Source organism: Lipotes vexillifer, unplaced genomic scaffold, assembly GCF_000442215.2.
Source record: "Lipotes vexillifer unplaced genomic scaffold, Lipotes_vexillifer_v1.1 scaffold418, whole genome shotgun sequence".
NCBI classification, from domain to species: domain Eukaryota; kingdom Metazoa; phylum Chordata; class Mammalia; order Artiodactyla; family Lipotidae; genus Lipotes; species Lipotes vexillifer.
The window spans coordinates 2,164,121-2,179,865 of NW_006798629.1; the positions used below are offsets into that span (position 1 = coordinate 2,164,121).

Below are 15,745 nucleotides of genomic sequence, written 5' to 3' on the forward strand. Positions count from 1 at the left end.
GCTCACCTAGAGCTCGTGCTCCGCAACAAGAGAAGCCACCGCAATGAGAAGCCCGTGCACCGCAACGAAGAGTAGCCCCTGCTTGCCACAACTAGAGAAAGCCCGCACACAGCAACAAAGACCCAATGCAGCCAAAAATTAGTACCTAAAAAATAAACTTAAAAAAAATGATACAGTTGAGTCATTAGTGTCATAGAATAATCCCTCGCTGTCTCCTTACTTCAGCTCTTCTGACCTTTCTTGACCAGCTGACTCATGAAAAGGAAAGCCTGCCGTCCCAAAATTCAGAGGGATGGGGACTGTGCACTGACTTCAGAATAACATGTGAAGGATTAATAAACAATCACTTTAATTACACAAACAGACCACAAAATGCATATCAACATAGATTATGCTTTATTTGAGTATTTGTATTTCATTAGTGTGTAATACAAATTATAGTGAGGGTTTATGTAATTCTGAAATATGGTTCTCTTTTTTTTTTTTTTGCGGTACGCGGGCCTCTCACTGCTGTGGCCTCTCCCGCTGCGGAGCATAGGCTCTGAACGCGCAGGCTCAGAGGCCATGGCTCACGGGCCCAGCTGCTCTGTGGCATGTGGGATCTTCCCGGACCGGGGCACGAACCCGTGTCCCCTGCATCGGCAGGCGGACTCTCAACCACTGCGCCACCTGGGAAGCCCCTGAAATAAGGTTCTTGAATAACATTGTAGCATGTCTCCCCAGAGCAACGGCCCTCAAACACTAAGAGCCATTTAATGAAGGTACCTACCAACAGCCCAAGTGCCCCCAAAACTCTGTCACAAATCTACTGTGTAGACAACATTACTGAGGACTCTGTTTTACACGTGGAATTTGACGAAGAAGAAAGCCATGTTCAGCAGTCTGCCCACGTACAGGTAATGAACCACAAGCATCCTCCATGAACACTCCTCCACAGATGTACAAAATCAAAGTTCCCAGACTCACAGACATAGAAAACAAACCTATCAAAAGAGGAAGGATGGGGGGAAGGATAAATTAGGAGTTTGGGATTAGTGAACAGAAGCCCTTTGATGTGCAAAGGGAAAAACCAAGCATTTGTGCTGCTTCAACTGAGAAAAATCTTTATCCAGAAGGATCCAGAAATCCTCTGATAGCCACTCCCACATTTGTGGCAGACAAAGTAGATCAAGACAAATAGGTCTTGATCTGGGTTGCTTGTGAACTGGATGCAGCCTTTCATACATGAGGATGGTACCCTTCTCCTGACCACGGATTCTGAGGCTGAAACAAGCAGCTCTGGGCACACTGGCAAATGGAGTAACCTCCTTTGTCAACCTAAGTGAATCCCTTAACAGTGCTGATGCTTCAGAAATACAGTAGGAAGACCAATCTGTAAGTGAGATTACTCGGGCATGTAATACCTTCGCTAAAGCACTTAATAGGACAGACAGCTCCTTGCCTCCAAGCCTGGAAGGTGGGATAGACACCAGTGGAGGAGGGGACATCTATGTCATCAGTAGAGACCAGTCCACACGCATCATTCAGGTCCAAGCCCTCCTCCTTTTAAACACTCACATCACAGGACCAGCCCAATTCTAGAGTACCTCAACGTGTACTACCTCTGCAAGTCTATGTTCTGCCTGGTTTTCCTCTCCATGCACTGGGCCAGGTCAACCCCAGTCCTTCAGGCACTTGGGAAGGACTGCAAAACCAGCCTGTTGCAAGCCTGCTGAAATGAGCTCTTCACCCTTGGACTGGCCCAGATCATGAGTCTTTCCATTACCTTGTGGCCATAGTCAATCAGCTGCAGAGGATAGCCAGGAAGATAAACTTTCTGGCAAGCAGATAAAGCAAGTCGTGGAGCACATCTGGAAGCTTCAGGAGTTGTGTAAAAGTATGGCAAAGCTGGGTATAGAAGACATCTAGGAGTCTGCATACCTTAAAGCTGCAGTTTTCTTTATCCCCCATCATCCAGGTTTGGCCAGCACAAGCCAGATTTTAAAATTCCAAGAAAGGCACAGATGGAGTTGCAGGATTATTTTCAGAAAACCTACTCAGAAGACACCTACTGATTGGTCCAGATTCTCAACCTCCTGCTGGCCCTCAGGCTGATGAGCTCTAACATAACCGAAGAACTTTTTTTTACTGATCTCATTGGCAATGTTTCCATAGACAGCATAATCCCCTACATCCTCAAGAAGAAGATGGCAGAGTATAATGGCCAGATCACTGATGCCAATCTATAGAGCATACCACACACCTGCTGAGAAGCACAAGGGTCCTCCCAGGACTGCTCAGATACAAAGAAAATGAAGTTGTGGTATTTTGGTATGTGCAAATATTTCCAGTATTTTAGTCATCTCCTACCTGGTTTCTTCTTACCTGTTAATATCAGACACAAGCAACTAAAAGACTAATAGGCTCTTTTCCTGCCATAAGAAATGTTTTAATGCCTTTTGATGAAGCAGCAGATTTTGGAACAATCTTTTAACTCAATCTGTATTTAGAAATTGTCAAAACGCAAAAAACAATGTTTTATAATGTCAGAGACTGTATTAAAAAAAACTAAGAGAAAACTCTTGAAAAACAAAGAAGCCTTATATTCCATGGTAAATTCTAATTCATTTAAAAAAAAACCTTAAGCTAGACATTTGCAAATAATTTGCTATTAACATTCCATTGAATGCTCAACTTAACTTGTCACCTAAGAAGTTTTACGAATAGTGTTTTTAAGAACACAGTAAAGTAAGTAGGTAGGATGACAGCATTCAAGCCAATATTCTCCTGACCTCTTCCAAAGAAGAATAAAGCCACAAAGGATTACTATGCCCTTTTGCCTTGTACTTACTATAGTAATTTGCATTAATATGGTTTGTGATGGTTTTCTCATTATATTCAAGAAAGCAGCTAATTGCCTATTAACAACAGTTGCCCTTTTAAAAGAAAAAAGATTAAAGCTTAGCAAAAATAAAATTGTTTAGACAAGATCTGATTTTAAAATTTTAAGAAGTGGTTAGATAACCTGTGCTTTTATTTACTTATTATGTGTTAAGTAGACTATATTCCATCGTGTAGATAGACACATTTTTAAAATATTGCCCCCCTAAAATTATTCCTACTCACCGAATTTTCACTTACCTATGCCCTTATGATTAAGCATTTGGTGGAAATCAAAATCAATACTACATATTGAAATAAGGAATGTATGTAAAATTACACTAAAACCCTTACATGCCTACTGCTTATTTTTAAAGACAAGAATTAACTATACCCACATAAATGCTGTTAATTCACCTGGCAATAATTGCTATTATGTTGCCCTTCTTTTAGATGCAAAAAGAAAAGAAAATTAAGAGTTGACTAACATTAACTGGGCAAGAAATGAAAAAGTAGCAACTTCCATGATTTTTTTTTTTTTGCAGTACGCAGGCCTCTCACTGTTGTGGCCTCTCCAGTTGCGGAGCACAGGCTCCAGACGCGCAGGCTCAGTGGCCATGGCTCACAGGCCCAGCCGCTCCGCAGCATGTGGGATCTTCCCGGACCGGGGCACGAACCTGTGTCCCCTGCATCGGCAGGCGGGAAGCCCTATGATTATTTTTAATTGAAAATTTATTGAGATAATTTTAGATTCACATGTAGTCGTAAGAAATTATATGGAGATACCTTGTACACTTTGGCCAGTTTATCCCAATGATAACATTTTGCAAAACTGTAGTATAATATCACATCCAGGATATTGACATTGATACAATCCATCAATCTTAATAAGATTTCCTCATTTTTCTTGTACTACTCATCCGTTGAGTGTGTGTATGTATGAAGTTCTATATTATTACCTGTGTAGGTTTACATATCCACAACCACATTCAAGATAAATCATAAAAGCTAAAACTATAGAACTATTAGAAGAAAACAAAAGTGTAAATCTTTGTGACCTTGGACTAGGCAATGGTTTCTTAGATATGACACCAAAAGTGCAAGCAATAGCAATAAATAAATAAGACTTTATAAAAATTAAAAACCTTTGTGCTTCAGTGTACAGTGTTAAGAAAGTGAAAAGACAACTTACTGAATGGGAGAAAATTTTTACAACTCATATATCTGATAAGGGTTTTTTATTTTATTTTATTTTTTATGGGTTTTTTTTAACATCTTTATTGGAGTATAATTGCTTTGCAATGGCGTGTTAGTTTCTGCTGTATAACATAGTGAGTCAGCTATATGTATACATATAACCCCATATCCCCTTCCTCTTGCATCTCCCACCCACCCTGCCTACCCCACCCCTCTAGGTGGTCACAAAGCACTGAGTTGATCTCCCTGTGCTATGCGGCTGCTTCCCTCTAGCTATCTATTTTACATTTGGTAGTGTATATATGTCCATGCCACTCTCTCACTTCGTCCCAGCTTACCCTTCCCCCTCTCTTTGTCCTCGAGTCCATTCTCTACATCTGTGTCTTTATTCCTGTCCTGCCCCTATGTTCTTCAAACTATTTTTTTTTTTAGATTCCACATATGTTAGCATATGGTATTTGTTTTTTCTTTCTGACTTAACTTCATTCTGTATGACAGACTCTAGGTCCATCCACCTCACTACAAATAACTCAGTTTTGTTTCTTTTTATGGCTGAGTAATATTCCATTGTATGTATGTGCCACATCTTCTTTATCCATTCATCTGTCAATGAACACTTAGGTTGCTTCCATGTCCTGGCTATTGTAAATAGTGCTGCAATGAACATTGTGGTACATGACTCTTTTTGAATTATGGTTTTCTCAGGGTATATGTCCAGTAGTGGGATTGCTGGGTCATATAGTAGTTCTATTTTTAGTTTTTTAAGGAACCTCCATACTGTTCTCCATAGTGGCTGTATCAATTTACATTCCCACCAACAGTGATAAGAATTTTTTGTCTAAAATATATAAAGACCTTAAAGAACTCTTATAACTAAATAATAGAAAAAAAAACAATTTTTTTAAATGGGCAAATTAGCTCAATAGACATTTTTCCAAGGAAGAGATACAAGTGGCCCAAAAACATGAAAAATTGCTCAGTATCATTAGCACATCAGAGAAATGCATATCAAAACTATAGTGAGACACCACTTTACACCCATAGGATGGCTAGAATCAAAAAGAAGGTTAGTAAGTGTTGGTGAAAATGTAGAGACATTTGAACCCTCACACTATGCTAATAGGAATGTAAAATCATGCAGGTGCTTTCTGGCAGTTCTCAAATGGTTATACGTGGAGTTACCATATGACTTAGCAATTCTACTCTTAGGGATATATCCAAGAGAAATGAAAACATATGCTCACACACAAAATAATTTATACAAATGTTTATAGCAGAATTATTCATAATGGCCAAAAATCAGAAAGAACCTAAATATCTACCAACATATGAATGGATAAATAAAATGTGGCATATCCCTACAATGGCATATTACTTGGCAATAAAAAGAAATGTTATGCATACATATGCTACATCATAGATGAACCTTGAAATTACTGTACTAAGTGGAAGAAGCTAGTCACAAAAAATCACATATTTCATGATTTTGTTTATATGAAATATACAAAATTGGCAAATCTATAGAGACAGAAAATCAATTAGTGTTTGCCTAGGGCTGTGGGGGGAGTTGGAGAGAAGTAGGGAATGACTTCTAGTAGTTGTGGGGGTTCTTTTTAGAGTGATGAAAATGCTCTAAAACTGATTGTGAGGATGGTTGCAAATATTTGTGAATATACTAAAAAACATTGATTTGTATACACTTCAAATGGGTGAATTGTATGGTATGTGAATTATAACTCGATAAAGTTATTTATTTTTTAAATGTTAGAACAAAGGAAAATCATGAGGGCCCTTCATGCTGTGCTTTTATAACCATACCTACCTTTTCCCACCCCTTCCTATCTTCATTTCTATTCAGTGGCAATTATTAATCTGCCCTCTATTTCTAATAGTTTGTTATTTAGAAAATGTTACATAAATGAAATCACACACAGTGTAACCTTTTGGGATTGACTTTTTTTGCTCAACAAAATTTCTTGGAGATTCCTCCAAATTGTTGCATGTATCAATAGTTCGTTTCTTTCTATTTGTTACCCTTGGTTTGGATGCACCATAATTTGTTTAACCATTCACCTCTTGAAAGACATCTGGGATGGTTCCTGTTTGGGGCTGTTAGAAATAAAGCTTCTAGGAACATTCATGTACAAGTTTTTGCATCAAAATAAGTTTTTATTTCTCTCTGGAGTGGGATGGGGTGTTGGTGGGGGAATGCCCAATAGGGCAGTAGCTGGATTATATGGTAATCTGGTATACAGTTTTTTAAGAAACTGCCTGTTTTCCAGAGTACCTGTATCATTTTACATTCCTACCAGCAATGTACGAGTGACCCAGTTTTTCCACATCTTCATCAGAATTTGGTGTTAGTATTTATTGTGTTAGTCATTCTGATAGGTGTGTAGTGAGATCTCATTGTGGTTTTAATTTGCATTTCCTTGATGGCTAGTGCTGTTAAACGTTTTTTTCTGTGCTTCTCTGCCATCTGTTTATCCTCATCAGTGAAATGTCTGTGCCTGCTTTTTGCTCATTTTCTAATTGGATTGTATTTTACTGTTGTTTGTGATGTTCTTTATTTGTTTAAAATACTAGTCCTTTTTGGATAGGTGTTGTATTAGTTTCCCAGCGCTGCTGGACAAATTACCACAAACTGTGTGTCTTAAAACAATGGAAATTTATTCTCTCACCATTCTAGAGACTAGAAGTTCAAAATAAGGGTACCAACAGGGTTGCACTTCCTCTGGAAGAAAATCTGTCCTTTGCCTCTTGCAGCTTCTAGTGGCTGTCAGCATTCCTGGGCTTGTGGCCACTACACTCTCTCTTCTCTGTCTTCACATCACCTTCTCCTCTGTCTGTTTGCCTGGTGGCTGCATCACTCCAGTCTCTGCCTCCATCGCACTGACTTCTCTTCTCTGTGTACTTGACCAATTTTCCTCTGCCTCTTCCTTACAAGGACACTTGTGATAGCATTTAGGGCCCACTTGGAAAACCCCAAATAATCTTATCCCAAAATCCTTAGCTTAATTACATCTACAGAGACCCTTTTTCCAAATAAAATAACATTTACACGTTCCAGGGATCAGGACTTGATAGTTTTAAGCAGCCATTATTCACCCTATCATGAGTGGTTTGCAAACATTTTTCTCCCAGGCAGTAGCTTGTCTTTTTATCCTTTTAACAGGATCTTTCACAGGGCAAAAGTTTTTTATTTCGATGAGGTACACTTTATCAATATTTCCTTTTATGGATCGTGCTTTTAGTATGTTTCTTTAAGATGGGCTATTAGAGAAGCAAATAAGTGAGACCCGTCTATTTCGGCACTGGCTGAAGAGTCATGTCTGCAACCCAAAACAGTCATTACAGGAGGAAATGTGGGCTTCAATAGAAGTTAAAGAAAATTTATTTGTGCCCTCTGTAATGTGTGAAGGCCTTGATAGCAAGTGGACAGAATAACACAGATAAAGCTATATTTTAAAAGGCAAAAAAAAAAAGTTAACTTTGTCTTTTGCCACTTTGGGAAGTGAACTCAGCCATCCTGCCCTGGCATTATAGTAGCAAAGGATTAGAATCAAACTGAATCCTGAGGAACAAACTAACAGAGTAATTCTAGATTGATTATGAACCTGAGAAAAAATATAGCTATAAAAAACATTATTGTACTAATCAAAATTTGAATATAAATTGTAGATGAAGTAAGAGCATTGTATCAATGTAAAATTTTCTGATTTTGATCATTGTGCTGAGGCTGTGTAAGAGAATGTCTTTTTTTCCTAGGAGATACATGATAAGGTTTTTTTTTTTTAATTTTATTAAAGTATAGTTGATTTACAATGTTGTTACATTGCAACATTTACAATGTTGTTAATTTCTACTGTACAGCAAAGCGACAGTTATACATATACATATTCTTCTTCACATTCTTTTCCTTTATGGTTTATCACAGGATATTGAATATAGTTCCCTGTGCTATACAGTAGGACCTTGTTCTTTATCCATTTTGTATATAATAGTTTGCATCTGCTAATCCCAAACTCCCAGTACTTCCCTCCTCCACCACCCCCTTCCCCTTGGCAACGAGTCTGTGTCTGTGAGTCTGTTTCTCTTTCATAGATATGTTCATTTGTGTTGTATTTTAGGTTCCACATATGAGTGATATCATATGGTATTTGTCTTTCTCTTTCTGACTTACTTCACTTAGTATGATAATCTCTAGGTCCATCCATGTTGCTGCAAATGGCATTATTTCATCCTTTTTTACGGCTGAGTAGTATTCCATTGCATATATGTACCACATCTTCTTTATCCATTCATGTATCAATGTACATTTAGGTTGTTTCCATGTCCTGGCTATTGTGAATAGTGCTGCTATGAACATAGGGGTGCATGTATCCTTTCGAATTATAGTTTTGTCTGGGTATATGCCCAGGAGTGGGATCATAATAAGGTTTCTCGTAGTAGCGGAACTGTGTCTCCAACTTGCTTTCAAATGGAATAGATCTGTTTCCAGGTGGAGATGGGAACATAGATCACTCACCATAAAGGGGTTTAGAACCTAAGTGTCAAGAGGGTGGGTAGCCAAAGACTCCAGGTGCCCTAGACTTTGTGGCTTACCACAGTGGTTCTCAGATTTGGCTGAATCCCAAGGAAGCTTTTAAGAACCCTTAGTGCCTTAGCATCTCTCCATCTCTCTAATCACCAAATCAAGATATCTGGGGGTGGGCACTAGATGGTAATTTTTACTATCCCCAGGTGTTTCCAATGCGGTGTTTGAGAATCACTGTCTTAGTTTTGCTCCTCAAAATGTGCTCCAGGGGCTTCCCTGGTGGCGCAGTGCTTGAGAGTCCGCCTGCCGATGCAGGAGACGCGGGTTCGTGCCCCGTTTCGGGAGGATCCCACATGCCGCGGAGCGGCTGGGCCCGTGAGCCATGGCCGCTGGGCCTGCGCATCCGGAGCCTGTGCTCCGCAAATGGGAGAGGCCACGACAGTGAGAGGCCCGCATAACGCAAGAAAAAAAAAAAAAAAAAAAAAATGTGCTCCATAGACCGGAAGCATCAGCAACACCTGGGAACTTGGTAGAAATACAGACTCTCAGGCCCAGCCTCAAGTCTACTGAATCAGAAGCTGCATTTTAACAAGATCCCCAAGTGATTTATGTGCACGTAAAAATCTGATGAATATATATCTGGAGAACTCATAAAGAAGAGAAAGGCCCAGAGTCACAAAGGTAGAATAAGGCCCATGCCTCTGTGTTTTTACCAAGTTCCCCAGTGAAAGAGTTTCAATATGTGACTGTCCCAGTCTGTCTCTTAGATAAGGCAAAACTTACCTTTCCTCAGTGCATTGTCCCAATCTGACAGAATTCACTAACCACTGTTAAAAGGAATAATCCACTATTAAATGTCCTGCCACTGAGGCAATTTAATAGGATAATCTACAAGTGTCTCAAGTCAACCATATTTTTTTTTATTATAACTCTATACTAAATCATGACCAAAGTCTGAGGCTATTAATAAACACTGCATTTCTATTTGAACAAAATAATATCTAAAACACAAAAATGCTGGAAAATAGTGTTAGCATTTTTTCCTACTGCACATGACATTTCACGTGTAGCTAGCCATGCTCATATAATAGTAGTGCCATAGGTAATCTAAGAAATAGTGTGGGGTTTTGCAAGTGTGTGGGCATCTCTTGCCTATTCTGGAAACCATATTCTGGTTGCCATACCTCCTTTGCCGTTTGCCTCTTTCTCATTGTCAGCCCCTCCCTCATTGACACATGGTGCCATCTTAGGTAAAACTGACCTTTTCTTGCGGTGGGGGGGTGGTTAAGTTAGGAGATTGGCATTAACATACACACTACTATATATAAAATATATAAACAACAAGGACCTATTATATAGCACAGGGAACTCTACTCAATATTCTGCAATAACCTAAATGGGAAAAGAATCTGAAAAGGAATAGATACATGTATATGTATAACTGAATCACTTTGCTGTACACCTGAAACTAACACAACATTGTCAATCATTGTCAATTCCATTAAAAACAAAAAACAAAAACCTGAGCTTCTCTCAGCCCACACTTCCTTTCTAGTCTTTCAGCAGTTTGTAGGGCAAAGAAAGATCCTGTTTACTGGAAGAAAGGTCTTCCAAAAGAAATTATAGAATAACAGTAAATGGAATTAAGATTTCTAAGGATAAACCACAATGTAGATACTTTATAATATTTTGTATAACAACAAAGAATGTTGAATAAACATGCTTCTCATCAAAAGTGGATAGAATTAAGGGTGTGTGATTCAGAAAGTTTTAAAAAACTGAAAAGAAAAACTGTATCAGAGTCTCCATCGTTGTGCACTTACTATTAATTTCACTTTACAAAAATTGGAGTGAGAGGGTATTGGAAAGAGGAGAGCAACAAAAATTTCAGAGTTTCAGTGTTTCAGGACTTTTCATGAAATTTCAGAATAATCTCTGACACTGTTTTCTCCGCTTCTCCTTGTGCTAGAATAGTTGCAATACCACTCTGTAATGGGTGGTTAAATTAGGGGAGATGAAGTGGTTAATAAGGTGAGGCAGGAACATGTGGGGGAAAAAATACAAGAAATCACTTCAGGAAACTGTGAGACTTTCCATAAAGCACTTAACTTGCAAAATCTATAACTTGAAGGAGATTGAACTAAACAAACTGGTTTCATCCCCACTTTAATGTTCTGATTATTCCTTTAATGTTTATTACATCAACACATAACACAAAATCAAACTTCCCAATAAAAGAATATAAAGTTAGTGATTTGTGTTTATAACATAAAGCTGAAATGAAAATGACACTTCTCCAATATATGTGTGTCACCTCCCCTATGGCATGCCTATGACAGTCATAACAAATTGGCAATGGCATTATTTCCCCTGAGTAAAATAATAACTCAGAATCCTTCCCAACACAAAGTTCAGATGGTCATTGCTTCATTCATTCATTCACATTCATTCATTTATTCATGCAACAAATATTTATTCTGTGCCTCTTCTGAGGTCCACTGTACACAGCCCCTGTCCTCAGAGAGCTTACACATTTTAGGACAGACATTGGAACAAGTAATTACAGCATGATGATATGTGGCATGAGAGATGAAACTTTTTTGCTCTACCTGGTTTAGGATTTAGACTATTCTCAAGATAAAAGCTTAAGAAAATAAATAGGTCACAGAATTTACATAGTTTCCCATATAAGGACTTCCATTCACACTAGGTATTTCTGTGACAGGGAATTTTGAAATGCTCTTTATAGCTGGTCACATTGCTGTTTCAACTATGTTGAGGTTCTACCATTAAGAGAGAAGACAAGAAAGAATATCAGGTAGGCAAGAGCACTCTCTGCCTTTGTGTTTAAAATTACATTTGTTCTGGGAATGAATGAAATCAATTAGAGTCATTACATTGCTTCCATTTCCTCAACTAATAACATTCATTTTCTAATTCTCACCTGGCAATATTCAGTTCCTTATCATCTTATAAGTTCATTAGCTTTCTTAGTTATGAAATAAATGTTACCTAATTTTCCACAGGATTCTGTATCTTTTTCCCAATTAGATTAAATCCTATATACACCTTTTCCTTTTTATTTATAGAATACTATCAGTGTACCATAAATTATTTCACTTAATAAGTGTGTTAGTCCAGTCAAACTGCTATAACAAAATATCACATTCCTGGGTGCTTATAAACAACAGAAATTTATTTTTCATAGTTCTGGAGGCTGGGAAGTCCAGGATCATGGCAGATTCAGTGTTTAGTGAGAGCTTCCTGGTTCATAGACAGAGACTTCTCACTGTGCCCTCACATGGCGGAAAGGGCTAGGGATCTCTGTGGGGTCTCTTTTGGAAGCTCATTAATCTCATAAGGGCTCCGTCTTCTCGACCTAAGCACCTCCCAAAGACCCCCACCTCCTAATACCATCACACTGGGCATTGGGATTTCAAATATGAATTTGGGGGTAACACCATAGCAATAAGTAATTCCCAATATGTGAAGGAATAATATACTTTAGAAAAGAGATAAGGGTAATACCCACTTTCTAGTATGATGATTAATTACTGCATGACTCAAGTTGTTTTAAGGGTGCTCCTACTGTGGATTTTTTAAAGTATATCAGCATTGGAGAGGGTGTGGAGAAAAGGGAACGCTCTTACACTGTTGCTGGGAATGTAAACTGGTACAGTCACTATGGAGAACAGTATGGAGGTTCCTCAAAAAACTAAAAATAGAATTGCCATATGATCCAGAAATCCCACTCCTGGGCATATACCTAGACAAAACTCTAATTTGAAAAGATATATGCACCCCCATGTTCATAGCAGCACTATTTACAATAGCCAAGACGTGGAAACAACATAAATGTCCATCGAGAGATGAATGGATAAAGAAAATGTGGTGTATATATACAATGGAACATTACTCAGCCATAAAAAATAATGAAATAATACCATTTGCAGCAACATGGATGGACCTAGAGATTGTCATATTGAGTTAAGTAAGTCAGAGAAAGACAAATATCATATGATATCGCTTATATGTGGAATCTAAAAAAATGGTACAAATGAACTTATTTACAAAACAGAAATAGAGCCACAGATGTAGAAAACAAACTTATGGTTACCAAGGGGGGAAGGGGAGAAAGATAAGTTGGGAGATTGGGATTAACATATACACACCACTATATAAAAATTAGATATCGCTTATGGAATCTAAAAAAATGGTACAAATGAACTTATTTACAAAACAGAAATAGAGCCACAGATGTAGAAAACAAACTTATGGTTACCAAGGGGGGAAGGGGAGAAAGATAAGTTGGGAGATTGGGATTAACATATACACACCACTATATAAAAATTAGATAACTAATAAGAACATACTGTATAGCACAGGAAACTCTACTCAATACTCTGTAATGTCCTATATGGGAAAAGAATCTAAAAAAGAGTGGGTATACGTATATGTATAACTGATTCACTTTGCTGTACAGCAGAAACCAATACAACATTGTAAATCAACAATACTCCAATAAAAATTAATTAAAAAAAATTAAAATGATGGGAAACAAGGACCTCTTGTATAGCTCAGGAAACTATATTCAATATCTTGTAATAACCTATAATGGAAAAGAATCTGCAAAAGAATAGATTATATATAATATAGACGTATAACTGAATTACTTCTGTACACCTGAAACTAACACAACATTGTAAATCAACTATACTTCAATTAAAATACAGAAAAATGAAATAATACCTTTTGCAGCAACATGGATGGACCTAGAGATTATCATACTCAGTGAAGTAAGTCAGATAAAGACAAATATCATATGATATCATTTACATGTGGAATCTAAAATATGATACAAATCAACATATCTAGGAAAAAAAAACAGATTCACAGACATAGAGAACAGACTTGTGGTTGCCAAGAGGGAGGAGGGTAGGGGAGGGATGGATTGAGAGTTTGGTATTAGCAGATGCAAACTATTATATACAGAACAGATAAACAACAAGGTCATACTGTATAGCACAGGGAACTATATTCAGTATCCTGTGACAAACCATAATGGAAAAGAATATGAAAAAGAATATATATATATATATGTGTGTGTGTGTATAACTGAGTTACTTTGCTGTACAGAAGAAATTAACACAACATTATAAATCAACTATAATTCAATTAAAATTTTTTAAAAATTAGCAATGCATAGACATGTTAAAAACCTTAAAAAAATAGTATATCAGCATTAGTGAAAAGAATCAGGAAGCTCTAGTTAAATCTAGCCAATCATAATTCCAATTAAACACATTTTAAGAGGGTGAAATTTGAATACATGACAAAGTAAAGGGATGGAAAAAGATATTCCATGCAAATGAAAGCCAAAAGAAAGTGGGGATAACTATACTTATATCAGACAAAATAAACTTTAAGCAAAAACTGTAACAAGAGACAAAGAGGACTTTTTCACACCATATACAAAAATAAACTCAAAATGGTTTAAAGACTTAAATTTGTTAGAACTGAAACCATAAAACTCCTAGAAGAAAACATAGGCAGTGCACTCTTTGACATCAGTCTTAGCAATATTTTTTTAATATGTCCCCTCAGGCAAGGAAAACAAAAGCAAAAATAGACAAATAGGACTACATCAAACTAAAAAGCTTTTGCATAGCAAAGGAAACTAAACAAAATGAAAAGGCAGCCTACTAAATGGGAGAAGATATTTGCAAACAATATATCTCATAAGGATCAAATATCCAAAGAACTCAGACAACTCAATATCAAAAAAACAAACAACCCAATTTTAAAAATGGGCAGAAGACCTGAATAGACATTTTATCAAAGAAGACATACAGATGGTCAACAGACACATGAAAAGATGATCAACACCACTAATCATCAGGGAAATGCAAATCAAAACTGCAATGTGACAGCACCTTATACCTGTCAGAATGGCTATCGTCAAAAAGACAACAAGTAACAAGTGTTAGTGAGGATGTGGAGAAAAGGGAACCTTAGTACACTGCTGGTGGGAATGCAAATTGGTGCAGCCACTATGGAAAACAGCATGGAGATTCCTCAAAAAATTAAAAATATAACTACCGTATGATCCAGCAATTCCACTTCTGGGTAATTTTTTGAGGAAAAAAAACTAATTAAAAAAGATATATGAGGGCTTCCCTGGTGGCGCAGTGGTTGAGAGTCCACCTGCCGATGCAGGGGACATGGGTTCGTGCCCCGGTCCAGGAGGATACCATGTGCCGTGGATCGGCTGGGCCCGTGAGCCATGGCCGCGGAGCCTGTGCTCCGCAACGGGAGAGGACACAACAGTGAGAGGCCTGCGTACAGCAAAAAAAAAAAAAAAAAAAAAAAAAAAAAAAAAAAAAAAAAAAAAAGATATATGAACCCCTAGGATCATTGTAGCATTATATATACATATATACACAACTTGCAAAAAGAAAATTATAGATTTTGCCTTTCTTCCATAGTATTTGTCTCAACTTGTCAATGTGTATTTTCATTTGACATTTGATGTCATACTAAGTAAAGGAAAATTTAAAATTTCAAGCATTAGCATGAATTTTACCATTCATCTTTATATTGGTCAATGCTAGTTTTAAATGCAAATATAAGAGCATTTAACTTGCATGTGCAGAATCACCAAAATCACATAATTCTTATTTCATAGCTCTTACATGCATATGTATTTCATTCTTACCAGAACAGTAGAAATGCTGCACAAGACTAACTGTACTGTTTATATTTCTTTATATGTACACATTCTACCAACACTTTACCTTCAGCTTACTAATGAGATGGACTGAAAAGAAAAGGAATTATGAATTGTCCTATCATTCATTTTCCTTCTATGTCATCCTTTTTAGAGTGAGTGTTTAGAAAATACAGTTAGAAAATAATAATGTTCCTCAGTTATTCATACTTCATAGAACACCATTGCCATTCTAGGTCCAAAGCAAGTTCTGGCTCAAAAGGAATCAGAAAGGCCTTTCAGTGCTGTCAGCACCCCTGAGTCCCCAGTTATAGAGGTAGTGATATGGAACCTGCTCACAGAATTCCAGTGGACCCACAAAGCATCCTCAAAAGTAAATTCAGAAAACATTACTTGATATGAACATTTTATTAGGCGAATCAAAC

General features: G+C 37.4%; 1 pseudogene; it reads left to right on the plus strand.

Moving 5' to 3' along the window:
- The first annotated feature begins 755 nt into the window (after positions 1-755).
- On the plus strand, positions 756-2,228 carry LOC103085326 (nuclear receptor subfamily 2 group C member 2 pseudogene; annotated as a pseudogene).
- The last annotated feature ends 13,517 nt before the right edge of the window (positions 2,229-15,745 follow it).